At 41.2% G+C, this 16,003-nt stretch overlaps 1 protein-coding gene across 1 annotated transcript in view; it reads left to right on the forward strand.

Annotated features, from left to right (window-relative positions):
- The window catches only part of SASH1 (SAM and SH3 domain containing 1), a 178,009-nt gene that overhangs the window by 98,992 nt on the left and 63,014 nt on the right, over positions 1 to 16,003 (forward strand).

Genomic DNA, 16,003 nt, shown 5'->3' on the forward strand with positions numbered 1-16,003 from the left:
AAGGATTTAAAATCTCTCTCTAAATATCTTCTTTTTTTGCATCCAGCTCTTCATCATTCAAAAGAAACAATACACTAGGCAAAATACCCACCTGCTATAGAGAAAAGTTGTTTAGAACCTTTTTAGGCAATGAGACCTCTTTATCAAACAAAGTCAACCTCCTCAACTGATGTGAATCAGTCTAGTTCCATAGACTTCCATAGAGCTCGCCGACTTACACTAGCTGAGGATCTGGCTATGACCTGAGTCCCCACTGTTTTCCATTCAAACAGCTCCAACCATCCATTTGCTAACTTCCAGCCCAGAATGTTTGCAATTTATGCCAGACCCATAAACACTAAAAGAGTTTCCTGCCTTGTTTTTTACATCTGAGTTATGTAGATAATGACTTTCCTTGTTTGTATGGACATCAGATAGTCTGTGTCACACAATATTGAGTAAATTAATATTTGGAAGAGTTGTCTACTCCCATCTGTTTATCTAATTGAAATAGATAAATCGTATGCCCAAACACATTTGGCAGTCCTATTCAGACTCTTTGTATCCCACATAATTAAATCATAAACCCTTGAGACTTTTTTAAAACCATGAATGGAATCTTTTAGTAAACGCAGTGGGAGGTTGGCTTCTCATTGTTAGTTGCTCAGAGAAATGCTATATCTTCTTATTTGGAGATTTTAAAAAGGGGAACACAAAAATGGGGAAGCTAGTTCAACAGAAATTAAAAGATAGAGTCCAAAAGTGAAATGCCTGTAAGTAGCATGGAAACTGTTTAAAAACACTGTAATACAGGCTAAAATGAAATGTATACCCCAAATAAAAAAAAAAAATAGAGGGCCAAAAAATGCCATCATGGCTGAAAAACAAAGTAAAAGAAGTGGTTAGAGGCAAAAAAGCATCCTTTAAAAACTGGAAATTAAATCCTACTGATAAAAATAGAAAGGAGCGTAAACTTTGGCAAGTAGAGTGTAAAAGTATAATTAGAGTGGTGAAAGAATTTGAAGAGCAACTAGCCAAAGACTCAAAAACAAACCGCTAAAAAATTAAGTGCATCAAGAAGCAGGAAGCCTGCTAAACAATCAGTGAGGCCATTGGACAATTGAGGTGTTAAAGGAGCACTCAAGGAAGACAAGGCCATTGCAAACTAAATCAATTCTTGGCTTGTCTTCACTGAAGAGGATGTGAGGGAGATTCCCACACCTGAGCCATTCTTTTTAGGTGACCACACCGCTACACACCCTCCCCCTTTAAGAAAGATGATGGGGGTGGGGAAGAGGAGACTCATGGAGGTTTAGCCAAGATGGTCACTAGCCTCTGTTTGCCAGACACTGGGGGTGGATGAATAGCTTGATTGCCTGTTCTGTTCATTCCTTCTGAAGCATCTGGCATTAGCCACTGTCACAAGACAGGATCTTTGGCTAGATGGACTGTTGGTCTGACCCAATGTGGCCATTGTTTTCTTATGTAAAAATATTTTTACTAGAGCAATATTTGCTTTTAAGTGTTCTAAAAACTGAAAGATTCTCATCTTCAATTAGATGGGATCAGGGGGAATGATAATCGTTGTTCTCTCCCTGGTATGGCAGATTTATCTGAAAACTGTGGGACAAATTTCTCTATGCTTCTGGTAGATCATCTTCCAAGCCATTTTTGTTTCCAGCTGAGGAAGTCTATCTTGATATTTCTTTGCTTTGTATTTACAGAGCAAGTAAGTGAGTATATCAGATGGAGGTATATTTCCATCTCCCCCTTCCTTTTTTATTCCCCAGTGCAATCCATTGTTCAGTCACAGCTCCAATAGAAGGGTTATTAACAGTCATTCTTGCCTTGTGGCGTCTCAAGAGGGTGAAAGAGGCTGAAATGTTACCATTTATAGTAGAAAATATGAGTTAGATTAGCTAGCTCTGTGTCCCTGGACAGCGAGGTAGTCAAATTAAGCAAGGCCATGGGTTTAAATGTCTGTTTTGGGTCTCTTATTCCCAGACCCCAAAATATAAGCTTCCTATAAGTGACATAAATTCTGAACAAAAGTAAAACTGTCCCTTCCAGGCTCTGGGCTGACAGACTATACTTATAGCGCTCATATAAAAGAGTCTGAATTGGTTTTTATTGAGGTTTGTGGCAGTCACATACAACGTCCATAACATAGTTGTCTCAGAAACTCCCTTTTCCTTTGATCCAAACTCAGCAGAGGCCTCAGTTCCAAAAGCTCTCCCTTCTTAGATCCTTCAACACTGGGTGTTCCTTCGGAGAAGTCACTGGGGTCGGAATACCTTTGAAGGTAGAACTTGACTATGATAGTCCCAATGTTTTCTCCCTAATGGAGTGACCTAGCAACTTTCCCCAAAAACTGGGTTCGTTGTCTTTCTCTATGTTGAGACCAGAGACATCTGCTACAGCTCTGTGGTAAGTTTTAACCATCTTCCTGCTAAGTTCTGTGTGGGCCCATGTAGCCCATTTCAAAATGCCTCTGAAGATTTTTGCCCATTCTTTTAATTTTTTTTTCCCCCCAAGTGAATTTAGTGCTGGTGAAAGGCACCAATCTCGTTTACCCTTCAAGGGAGAAACCAATCAGGCTCTTTAATGAGTTTTAGTTAAATACTGGATAGGGAGGTTGTGAAATTCATGTCATTGGAAGTGGTTTACTTGGTCCTGCCTCAGCACAGGGGGCTGAACTAGATGACCTCTTGAGATCTCTTCCAGCCCTACATTTCATTGAGGCCACCCCTTTCATCAACCAAAAAGAAACTAGGGTAAAATGAGGTCAAAGGCATGGGGTTGTGATCAGCGTCAAATGTGAAAGAGATTGCAAGTTGGGAAAATCAAGTAAAGAACACCAGAGTGAAAAATGTCAGATTGATAGGTCTGGAGACAAGTTTCCTATATGGAAGTAGAGTGGACAGCAGCGATGCATGCTTCTCCAGAGTGCTTTGCTAGTGGGCCTCTGTTCTGATCAAGAAGGAGCACCTTCAGTTCAGTTTCCATGCTCATTCAATGCCTACTAGGATGACAACTGATTTGCTTTTGTGGTGATGGTTTTTTGATTCGGACTCTGATCTATTAGGGACTAAACTGACTCCACCAAACTCATTTAACATAGACCATCAAGCAGAGGAATTTTTAATATATTAGAATCCTTCTTTAAAAAGCCCTAATTTTTCACAACAGGGATGAAACCTCAGGATATGATTTTTAGTGAGTCACTGAAATTGGAATTTCTGGTTTTATTAAAACTCCATGGATCTGCAGATTTAATTGGCCTTCTTCCATTAAATCTCTGAGCCAAAGTGTTACTGAGCAGTTTTTAATGGGACTCTGTGAGCTTAGAAGATGAAGTTTCCATCTGAACATTTTGTACCCACTAGCTCTGTGACTGAGCCATGAGATCCTAAAAGTGAAAGAAAGTAGAGAAAATAAGTTTCCTCCAATATTTTTAGTTTTTCACTGTATTTGAAACCCTCTGTGTATGGACGGGTCTCTGCTTTACTGATGATCAGTTTCATCTCTCCCATGTACTGCTCTGGAGAAACTCACGTTTATGCTCTTTCACCACATCCTGCTTTAGGATGGTTAATAATAACACAGACACAGAGCTGCTGCTGTTCTGAATATGGGGCCAAGAGAGCATCTCCTGCTCCTCAGATTTTAACACTAGTCTGGAGAGCACTTGGAGTCTAGTAGGAGGGTATCAGGAGCTTGTGCATTAGAATTTAGAGACTCTGTGTGTGTGATTTCCCTGGTTTTGGTGTACATCTTTGACACATCAACAGGCAGGAAACAGGACAGTCTATTCAGAAATTTTTGCAGGGAGATACCCCATGCAGTTAAGGAATTTACTTCAGTTGGGTAAAAGTGAGACGTTTCAAGTTGTCCCTTTAAGTCACCTTTTAATGTGTATAGTAGAAAAAAGGAGACGAAAGAGCATGGTTCTTTCAGCTGTTTCAGCTTTGCTGTTTCATTAAATGAACCAGGCAAACTATGGGTATGAAGGATAGTGTGGGTGTATTTGTATCTTCAAAAGTCTGTTGTTTCCCCTGAATTCCAAGGGACTCCTCTGAGCCGTGCAAGTGCTCTGTCTTGCAGGGAAGCATGTTTCTTTCAAGTGTAGTTATGATCAGAAAAGTGACTTTGTGCCAAAAAGCACCTTCCAATTGCCAATCAACTTGCCGGGCGGAGATCATCCTCCCCAATGCTATTTGTCATCATATGGCAGTGGGAGAGACTTGGCAAGAGGTGTAAGAGAAGAGCAGATCCCAATGTTGTGCCCCTAGTCCCTCCTACTCTTTCCCAAATGTCTGAGAAAAATGTACTTGCTCCTTAAATCCCCTGTTGGGGATGCTCTTAAGTGGCTTCACTAAGGCCCCTACGCTGCACAAGGAGGAGTGGCCAACCTGTAGCTCTGCAGCTACATGCAGCTCTTCAGAAGTTAATATGCGGCTCCTTGTATAGACACCAACTCTGGGGCTGGAGCTACAGGCACCAACTTCCCAGTGTGCCGGGGGGAAAAGAGGGAGCTCACTGCTCAACCCCTGGAGCCCCCACTCCAACCCTTCCCACCCCCTCCCCTGAGCCTGCCATGCCCTTGCTCCCTCCCCCTCTCCTCCAGAGCTTCCTGCATGCCACAAAACAGCTGATAGGGTAGTGCAGGGATGGAGGAAAAAGTGCTGATTGGTGGGGCTGCCAGTGTGTGGGAGGTGCTGGGAGCGAGGGGGGGCACCTGATGAGGGGTCGGGGGCTGCTGACATATTACTGTGGCTCTTTGGCAATGTACCTTGGCAAATTCTGGCTCCTTCTCGGGCTCAGGTTGGCCATCCCAGCACAAGTGTCTTGCTCATTATGCAAAGCATGGAAAAATAGGAACAAACGGGCAGTGTGTGCCCAGGCAGGGAATGTTATCTTCCCATGTAGCTGCATTAGGAAAGTGCCCTGCCCCACAACCCCCTATGTTAATGGTTTACTGAGCTGAGTAATGAGGGATTTTTTTTTCATTTTACTACATTTTTTATGGGGCCTGAAGAGACCCTGTTGCTTGTTCTTGGCCCCCACCCCTCCTTACCCCCTAAGGAAGATGATGGTCCACTCGTAGCTGCCTGGGGCAGAGTGGTGGGCGGTCTCCTGAAGAGTATTCCATTGTTGGTATGTCTTGGTATGAGTACTCCCCTCGGAAGGCATCCAAGCATCTCGAGATACAGGTAGAATTAGGAGAGAGTTCCAGGAAACTAAGATGGGAGATCCTGAGTGGAGGGAGGATGTTGGAGGGAGACCTAGAGGGATGGGAGCTCTGAGTTACAACACTACAGACTTTGAAGTTAGTTTTGCCCTGCAGCACAGAACTAGAGGAGCTGTCCTACAGAGAGAGATTTGAAGGCTTAAACAAAAATTGGTTGGTTGATTATTGATTTTCTTTTTCCTCCCAGCCCATATCATTTGCATTTGTCGAACAACAAACTGAGAGAGACAAGATAGGTGAGGTAATAAATTGTATTGGACCAACTTCCATTTGTGGAAGGTACAAGCTTTCAAACTTCACATAGCTCTTCTTCAGGTCTGGGGAAGGTAACCAGAGTGTCTGAGCTAAATATAAGTTGGGACAGGTGGTTAAACATAAGGGCTTCCCACATGCTACAGGAGATCACTGAAAACGAAATGGGCAATTAAGGGTTAGCAGAAAGTAGGGTATGTTACAACTTCTTGTAATGAACCATAAAACCAGTGTTTCTGTTGAGTACATGGTTTTTAGTGTCTAGCAAAGTTTTGAATTTAAGTTCCAGGCTTCTGAAAGTGTTGTGCAGGTTTCCTTTGAGGATGAGGCTTGAGAGGCCAAATATGGAGTGATCGCTTTGTGAAAAGTGTTCACCTGCAGGTAATAGAACGGTTTTGGTTTTTGTCATTGTTCTGTGCGAGTTCATTCCAGAGCATAGAGATTGTCTGATTTCATCCACCGAGTAATTGTTGGGGCATTTGATGCACTGAATGGGTACATCACAAATTGTGTTTAGTCATGTTTAGGACCCAGGAATCTTGAAAGATGTGTTGCGGTGGGGGGAGGGTGGTATTGATCATCATAGCAGTGGAGAGATATTTTCAGGTTGTGCATCTATTGTTCTCGCAGGGTGTGGTGCCACTTTGAGCTGGTGTGTCCTGGCCTGTGGGGAGCTTCCTTCTGACAATGAGATTGGTGAGGTTGGGGGTTTGTTCAAAGTTCAGAAGAGGGGCTTTGGGAAATATTTCTTTCGGGATGTGGTCCCCGTGAATATAGGTTGTAATTGAACAGAAGAACAGCCATACTGGGTCAGACCAATGGTCCATCTAGCCCAATATCCTGTCTTCAGTAGCCAGTGCTAGGTGCTTCAGAGAAATGAACAGAACTGACAATCATTGAGTGATCCATCCCCTGTCATCCACTCCCATATTCTGGCAATCAGAGGCTAGGGACACCAGACCAGGGTATTGCATCCATGACCATCTTGGCTAATAGCCATTTATGAGCCTATCCTCCAGAACTTATCTAATTCTTTTGTGTAACTCTGTTCAAAAAAGACATCTTAGTCAGCTCTTTTCCAAGCTGAACAGTTCCAGTCTTTTTAATCTCTCCTCATATGGAAGCTGTTTCATACCCTTAATCATTTTTGTTGCCTTTCTCTGTACTTTTTCCAATTCTAATAAAGCTTTCTGAGGATTGCATACTATGGATTTGTATAGTGGCGTTATATTTTCTGTCTTATTATCTAACCTTTTCTTAATGGTCCTAACATTCTGTTAGGTTTTTTCACTGCCGCTGCACATTGAGTGGATGTTTTCAAAGAACTAGCCACAATGACTCCAAGATCTTTCTTGACTGGTAACAGCTAATTTAGACCCCATCATTTTGTTTGGATAGTTGGAATTACGTTTTCCAGTGTGCATTACTTTGCATTTATCAACACTGGATTCCATCCGCCATTTTGTTGCCCAGTCACCCAGTTTTGTGAGATCCCTTTGTAACTTTGCACTTAGAAAATTACTCAAGATAGTTATCATCTACAAATTTTGCCACCTTACTGTTCTCTCCCCTTTTTCCACATCATGTATGAATATATTGAACAGTAGCAGACTCCTGGGGAACACTTCTATTTGCCTCTCTCCATTCTGAAAACTGACAATTTATTCATACCTTTGTTTCTGGTCATTTAACCATTTACTGATCCACGAGAGGACCTTCCGTCTTGTTTGCTTTCCCAAACAGGGTATCATCAATCAGCAAAGAGCAGGAGTGTCATCTCTTTTGTGTCTGAGAGAGGCTGCCTTCTGTTGTTTCCAGGTTGTTAATAATAAAGTTGTTTTTTTTAAATTTGCTAAGCCAGTAGCAGACTTGGTTCTCTGCCAGGTCTGTGCAGTTCACCTTTTAATCTCATTACTCCATGACCAGTTTGTTTTTAGGAAGTATATCTATTACTCACTTGTATAGAAAGCCAATATCCCTGCTCTATGGGAATAGTTGGTGTCTTTTTGGAATAGATAGGGCATCTAGAGTGTAGAATTTCTAATTACTTACTTAAATATATCTTAATATTTGATTTCATGTCTCTTCTGGAATAAGGCTGGCTTATTAAATCTCTAGACATGCTCTCACTGCCTCTTGCCAAGTGTTAAACATTAAGCAGGTGCAGATTACAAACAAGACTCTCTCTGGATTTTATATAAATGCTTATTTGTCCTCTCCTAGAAGTTGGGAAGTCTGGGGGAAGAAAAGGGAAGGTTTCACGACCACATTGCTTTCTTTTTTTTTTTTTTGTATGCTAACTGATGTGACTTCTGTGCTCTGCAAAGATACTGGCCTATTTGATAAATCTGGAGAGTGAAATCTTCTGCTCATCCAAAGTGAACGTACAGCATGGAGATAGCTGTGCATAGCTCCCTACCCTGCTCTACAAATGTGCCTCAACCCTGACTTGAATGAACCATCATCACTAGAATGATATGGCATAATTCCCTCTCCATGCACTTCTACTGAGACTGCTAACTGGTACCAGTTGTCATGATCTCTTCTTTTTTGTTTGTTTTTGTGTGGGTTTTAGGGAGAGAGTATTGTGACAAAAAGTGTACCGGGGGGGGGGGGGGGGCACTTAGGAAGCTGGGGCAAAAATCAGTATTTTGTCCTGCTAGTGAAGGCAGGGGGCCAGACTTAATGACCTTTCAGAGCCCCTTCCAGTTCTGTGAGGTAGGTATATATCTCCATATTTAAAAAAAAAAAATACCCACCACAATATACTCACTAGGCCAGGAGACCACTAATAAACATCACTGACATTTTCTCTAGGTATACGTTAAATTAAGTCATAATTATCATTGGCTGAATGTTTGTACTTTGTTTCAGCTTTGATCAAGAAAGCTGTCTGCTATCTGATTTGCTAGCACAGACTCAAAATGGGATTATATAGTTCCATTTGAAGAGAGTTCCTCTTTTTAACCATGCCATGCTCCTATAGCCTCTCATACTGCTTGGTGCCCTTGTCAGTCTCAGCAAAGAGAGCAAGGAATGAATAGGGCTAGAAATGAACTGCTCCTTCGTTCCTGCCAGGAGTGAAGCCACATTATCAGTGGGGAAACAAGCACTGCCACTATCCCGGTTGTACCCGCTCTTTTAATAACAGTGGACTTCACTCTCCAGGGGTGTCAGCTCAGCACCTTTCACCAGCATTAAATTAACCCACCCACTTATTTTCTTCGTAAACCGTGTCAGCAGATCCAGACTAAACTCCTGAGATATATAATGCAAATCGCCATCTTCTGCAAGGCCATTGCCTTAGAAAAGCTTCCTTCTTGATTTCTGCTGTTATCCATCTTATGCTAATGCATTTCTTAATAAGAGGGAAATAGAGTCCCCACAGAAAATAGTTCCAGTGAGTACCAAGGTGCTTTACTGTTTTCATTCTTTATAATTTTTTACAAAGGACATGTGTCATTTGACTACATAGCTTAATGGACTAAGATTTAAAGGAATGTGAAGCATTGATTTTTTGCATCTGGCCACAGCCAGAGACAGGATACTGAACTACTTGGACCACAGGGCTGATCCACTGTGGCAATTCCTATGTACTCTTTTTCCAATTTATAAATTACTATTTAAAGAGGTTCTAAAAGTTAAATCAGGAATTATGCATGCACCCTGCCCCCCCTTTTATAAAACTGCTGGGAATAAAACATGGTTAAATAAAAGTCTACTGTTAGAATTGGCTGTTAGCATTACAGTTTACTATTATTGGTTGATAGATATAAAGAAGTTGAAAAATTACAGTATAATTTCTTTAAAACCAATTCTGTCCCAAAATCTAAGAAAAATGACAGTAAATCTGTTATGCTGCACTATGTAACAGAATTATAATGATTAGACTGCTGATACTTTCCAAATGTAGCAATTCTTTAAAAATCTCTACTGATTTTAGTCTTGTTATAGATGGATTCCTGAAACCTTCAACCAGTTGTTCGAGCTGATATTGCTAATAATCTGAGACACTGTATTATAGTAACCAGGAAAAAAAGCCCAGCTCTTATGTTGTAATATAGTCAGTTAAACTAATTGGAAGTAAATTAAAAGCCAGTGAATATTTACAATCTGTATTTATCGTTAGCAAAGGAGAGAATGATGAATATTTATCATTTGTAATTTTTTCAGTCACTGCAGTGTACCAGGTGATACTGACATACATGGATTGATAGCTTTAACATTTTGAAAAATTATTTCGTCCTAGAGAGTGTGAACTTTCAGGCATTAGAACTAGCATCTCTCTGTCTCTAACAAATGGAGACTTCTAAGTTTATGCAAGAAGTTTTTCTCCATGAAAAGCTGGAGGGTGGAAGTGGATGTTTGTGTTGTACTGTTTCTTGAGGAGCTTATGGTCCCTCAAGGGCTTGCATGATCTTTGAAGTAGTGGAAGGAAGCTAGTTGCTGAGCATCCTGAGCATTTTGGATCAATGCAGAGCTTTTTGTTTTTACACTGTACTGTATTTAGTCCTGTTTTAACACAGGTTTGTCAGTTGCCAGCATGCACTGATGTGATTAATGTCTCTGTACCTCCTTATAATATTGGCAGTGCTTAGAAATAGTTATAACAAAGAATCCGTAATTGTCAAGACTAGCTTTATAGTCATAGCACTGAATTCCCAAGTTACATGTAGAACATAGGACCTCATCCTTTAAGGTGCTGAATGCTCTCATCTCCCACTGACATCACAGGCTCAGCAGCTCACAATTAGGTCTTGGTGAGGTTGGCTAAAGACTAGTGCATAACAAAAGACCTGACCTTTTTCCCAATATATGGCCAACTTCATTGCCTCACGGGTGTAGTAACCTACGGAACATTAACAAGAGAAACACAAATCAGCATTTTAGGATTCCAGTGAGCAATTCAGTGTTTAGAAGTTGTATGAGTACTGTGTGGTGATGATAATATAGCAGGAGTTAGTCAAAGATTTGTTAATACTTGGCTTTTAAAAAGCTGTTATTTTTTCCCTTTCAGTCTGAAATTTTGCAGAGCATTTCTAAAATGTACAGGAGATGCCTATTTTGGTGTAGGGTTAAAAAAAACTTAGTTTTTTTGCCATTACAGATTACCGTGGAGGCATCTCCATGCTGTGATCAGAAACTGCCTCGTTATTTGTAGGTTTAATCACTATTGTGGCTTGTAGGACTCTAGTGTTTCCTTGGACCATTTGTACAAGGAATTTTTGTTTTCTAACAACCAGCTTATGCTAAACTATTGCCTGTGAGGCAACTCAGCTGATGGGTAGCCCAGCAAAACTCCCATTGACTTTCAACAGGAGTTGTACATGCTTACACTAGTGCTGGATTTGGCCCTATATAATTATTTGTAAGAAGTCTAAGAAAAACATTCCTGTTAATATTGCTAAAAATAAAAAGGATTAGAAGCCATCAGGCAAAACTGTATTTAAACATAATGGTAGCCAGCACAATTCGATCATGTGGACAGGGTCATGCTGTCTTAATTTACTACAAGATACTAGGCCTTTATATGGAGGGGAGGCTTCATTAATATTTCCTCCTCCTGGCTAACATGTACCTTGTTCTTTCTATACTTTTTCCCATCTGGCAGCTGCCTAATTCCCCTACTTTCTGTTCAGCTGGTTAACAGTTCTTTCTGTGGAATATGCCATTCTCAGTGTACGAGGTCAGGCAGCAGGAGATGCTGTTAAATGTACTGCAGTTTTCCCTCTCCCCACCCTGTCCCTTTGAGGACTAAGCATGTTACTTCTGGAACAAAGTCTTTGCCTCAGCTCAGGAATCAAGAGTTTCAAAATCCATGCGTTCATTCCTCCCCTAGGCAGGCCCTGTGCTGAATAATCTTTACCTTGGTACAACAGAGAATTTTAACTGAGCTCAAGGTTGATTGCCACTTGCCTCCCCCAGGATGGCATTTCCTCATTTTGCTTATGATGGTGCCTTTAATCATTTTACTGTTGTAAAATATTGTAATAACAGGGTTTAAATTATTTCACCCCTCATTAAGGGAATGTGTGTTCTGCACAAATCTTACAGCAGCTTTTAGAGTTCTGTATAGCATTACCCCCTAGCACGGGTATAAGTAGCCGTGTAGAGGTGAGGCACTACTTAGGCAAATAAAGACATGCAGAACCTACATGGCTCTCTATGCACCCAAGCGGTGCCTCCCCCATCTACCCTGCTATTTTTAGCAGTGTAGAGTCCTGTTGATGAGCCTTTTCCCACCATGGGGGAAGGCTCTGGTAGGGGAAAGGCAGCAGGGAAAGGTTCTGACCGCTCCCTGCAATGGGGAAAGGGTCCAGCAGAGCAGAGCTGTCAGACTCTTTACCTGCTGCTCCTTTTCCTCCACCCCCACCCACCATGCCAGAACCTTTAATTGCCATGTGTTGCTGCACGCTACAGTGTGGACACCACCTGCTTTCCACTGTGGCATGTAGCCACGTGTAGTGCCTGTACCCTACATATCACTGCCTATGTAGACAAGGCCTTAAAGGAGCTTCTGTTATTATGAACCATCTTTGATATGAATGTAACTACATTTAATCACTTCACTGTTCTCACTCAAGGTTTTTATGCTATTCCAATAAACTGGTTCTCATGGATGATGACGTTAAACTCTACTCATTTTTAGCAGGGCTTTGGAGCTGTGCTCCAGCTCCAGGCAAAAACCCGGAGTTCCACTGCTCTGGAGCTGCTCTGCGCTCCAGCTCTGGGCTCTGTTCCAAAGCCCTGATTTTAGTACAGTATATTCCAAAGAATGGCGTCTCCCCAGGCCACTGCAGCCCTGCCAAAACATGTCATGCAAAAGGCTGTTAAGGTGTACCATTTGCTAGAAGCACTATTTCACATACAGTATTATTTGGGCAGATGAAAAATCTACTAGTCCTTGAGGGAGAATGAGGGAGGACATTTTTATTGCAACAGACATTAAATAGAGCTTGATTCTGCCACTCTTACGTATGCTGAGTGGGTATTACTATGCATGTCATCTCATTACAATTATATTAGACTAATTACCTACTGTAAGGTACTATTCAACAGGACGAATTGTCGCAGTCAAAGACGTATCCTAAAAGTTATTTTAACTGAAAGCCTGCAAATAGTTAACATCTTGAAACCTTGCCTCAGCAACTATTCCAGAATAGACAGACCTCCTAGGAGAATTACATTTTTTTAAAATTATTTCTACAGAAATGACACACATTTCCCACTAATTTCATCAGGCTGTGTCATCGCCAGCTAATGTAATGTGTCTCTCATCTGACTAGCCATTGGTGAACTCCTCAATTTCTTCATAAGTAATACTGTCCAAATTCAGCTTAGTGTTACTGAATTTTAATGCTAGGGATAATTTGCACAATATGTTTATATTTATACTTTTATACGGTTACTTTTGCTAAGTGGCAAACACATTTTTGACCCCTTATAATTTTTGTAAAGGTGGGAGTAATTTTTTCTCTAACCTTACAGTGTGGTCCATATCACATCCAGACACTATGTTATATACATAGCCTGTGCTGTGATTAGCTTTGTGAAATGTTCTTAATGAAACCTGAAAACAGGCAAAACTGAAGTTGCAAGCCCAAAACTTGGGTCAGCTTTGCCCATGCTTGAATTTGGGACAAATTTCAAGTGAAGCTGGCCAGTGTCTCATGGAAATCCTGAGAAAACTCAGCAGTTTCTCCCAAGCTCAGATGTTTCAGCTGAGTTTTACCTTGGATTTTTGGGGTTCAAGTGAAAAGCGAAACTCAATCAAATCAAAACCAGAAAAAAGGTTCACATGATTTCTATGGAGCTGGAAGGGCCCTGCTTTGCACAGGTTTGGCTTTATAGTCATTGGTACTAGGATGGAGAAAGTAAAGTATCCATATGGCTAGATGGGTCATGAAAGAATAACATGTTGCACACACCAAAAAGGGCCAGATTCTCGGTACTGCTCCTGCTGCTTGAAACAGCAGTAAGTCAAAGTGCACTATGGAACTTTTAGTGGGCAGTAATGGGGTCCACGTTGCCTGGTAGTATGTGCAGACTGGTGCGCTGTAGATTTACATCCAGTTTGCTGTACACTATGTCTCCGTGTGTACAAGCCCTCAGAGTATCTCCCAAGAAAGGTGGAGATCAGGCACATGGCAAGAGATTGAGCTCAGCCTTGGGGAGAAAAGGGAGAGATCTCACTTTTCACGTGCACATTCTAGTGCCTGGCAAAGCAGCATCATGATAACCTGAGCTAAACTGAGATTTTGGTCAGTAAGATTTGGGAGAGAACATAAATGGCACTTGGGTGAGGGAAAACATTGAGTTCCCACTTAATGATTATTATAAACATAGATTCTATAATTTCAAGAATAACGTTCAGGCAAGGGTTATTTTTCAGTGGGGATCTCTCTCGGAGCTTTTTGTCAAAAGAATAAAAAAAAACCAGCCCCCAACCTAGTAAAAGGTTTTAGTTGCATTTCCTAGAGAGACAGTCTCCACTCTAGCAGTAGGGTTTCAGGGGTCAGTTCTCATCCTGGCTTTTGCACAGATTCTCTGTGTGGTTTTTTTCTTTCACTGAAATTCCATAGACAGTAATTAAGGAACTGGAGGCCAGCAAGAGGTCAGCAAGCCTTCGTCAGTGAAAACAGGGATTGTTTGCCATGTACAACACTCCCTTTTTCCTTGTGGTGAATAGAAGATTTGCTTAGAACTGATGACTTATGCCTTTCTTGCAAGCTATGCAGCTAGCAAGTAACTGGGGGAATCAGTCAGTGAGCAGAAAGCAGCTAATTGAGTCCAGCAACATGCTTTTTTTCTTCTTTACATATTAAGCAGTGGAGTCGGAGCCAGTGTGATGACTGATAATGTAACTCTGGAGAAGAGCAACAGAGTCCTGTGGCACTTACAGGCTAACAGAAGTACTGGAACATAAGCTTTTGTGGGTGAATACCCACTTTGTCAGACACATGTCTGGAGAAGAGGTGTCTTGTGCACAGGATACTAATTGAATATAGAACTTAAGAAGAAGTGCCTAATCCTAAATTTTAGGGTTACTAAGCTGACAGAGCAGGAGTTGAGCACTTGGGAGAATTATTCGGAACTGAGCTGTAGGCCTATAAATGCCGAAGCCGGTAAGTCATTAAGTGTGGGATGATATGGAGAGGATGTGCCTCCTGTCTGAGAGAGAAAAGGCTTTTGTGGTTATTCTTAAGCACCACATAACATGCTGAGCTTTTTCTTGTCTCCTCTTTTCCTTCCCTGGGACTCTGTATTCTCTTCTGTTCTATTTTTCGGTCCCTGACTATAGTTGGGCTTCTTGGGGGTGGGTGTCCCGCCCCGACAGCAAAATGATTATATTTTTGGCGAGCGTAAAGCTTGTTTCAGAGAAAAAGGGAGAAGGGACACGTGTACCAAGTCTTCCAACGCAAGCAGCAAATCTGTTTGATTTGACATAGGCTTGGAGTTCTGGAATGATTAATAAGTGGTTAACTATGGGGCACATCATACATAGAACTTTGCAATTTGGACTCAAATTTGGAGATTTGTTGGCAGATTTTTTGGTTCAGTACAAGAATAAACTATTACTAGGGCATGAAATTAATTTCAGAAGTTTGATATCTTTCCAAATGGCTTCATACAGCTTGAGTAAAACATCATGTATGTTTTTGTTTACAGAGCTGAAGCAGATAAATCAAGCTTACTTTATTTATCTGGACATGGCCCTGGTATTTCTTAAATACTTCTATTTTATTAGGAGTGGGCTAGCAAGCAATCATACATTACGTGTTTTACAAAGAACGCCTTTGAAACCATGAAGTGATCCCAAAAACTTCCCTGCAGAGTGTTAGCTGCTTCTGTTTTATATTAGTCCAATAATTCCATATACCCTCATAAATGTGAACATGCTTTATAAAGCTCTAATTCAAGCAGGGAAGTTAGGATTGTTCACTATTATTATTTATATACCACCTAAAATGGACTGGATAGTGTTTCATAGATATAGAACAAGGTACATATCTGTGCCCCAAAGAACTTGCATTCTAAAATGACAGCATAAAAAAGTCGAAGGGGAGGAGGGAAGCGGGATGGAGAACAATAAGTTATGGGGCTGCAGTGCTTATTTTACTCCCTGGATTACTTTTTTAAACAAATACTTTTAAAATTGTTCTAATTTGGTTTAAGGGACTGTGGGAAAATATGGTTTTTGAGAATAGCTATTGAAGGAAGAAGGGGAGGTTGTGTGGGGTACAGACTCAGAGGCCTTTCTGAGCACAGAGCATGGCAAAGGTGATGGCGCAATTAGAGTTTCAAGAACATTTTCAGTCTTATGGTCACACTTGCTCTCAGAGAAAGAGCTGAGGCTGCAGCTACAGCTTGGAGTTATACTTTTTCAGTCATTCAGTGCATAATTGTTGTGGTTCTCTGTATGCAGTCCTTGGTATTTACAGATGCTGTTAATTTAATTCCAGTTTCCCTATAGTCCTTCGTGCAGTTGTGTTCTCCAATAGAGTTCTCCAAACTGGCCCA

The sequence above is a fragment of the Gopherus evgoodei genome, chromosome 3, assembly GCF_007399415.2.
Source record: "Gopherus evgoodei ecotype Sinaloan lineage chromosome 3, rGopEvg1_v1.p, whole genome shotgun sequence".
In the NCBI taxonomy this organism is placed as follows: domain Eukaryota; kingdom Metazoa; phylum Chordata; order Testudines; family Testudinidae; genus Gopherus; species Gopherus evgoodei.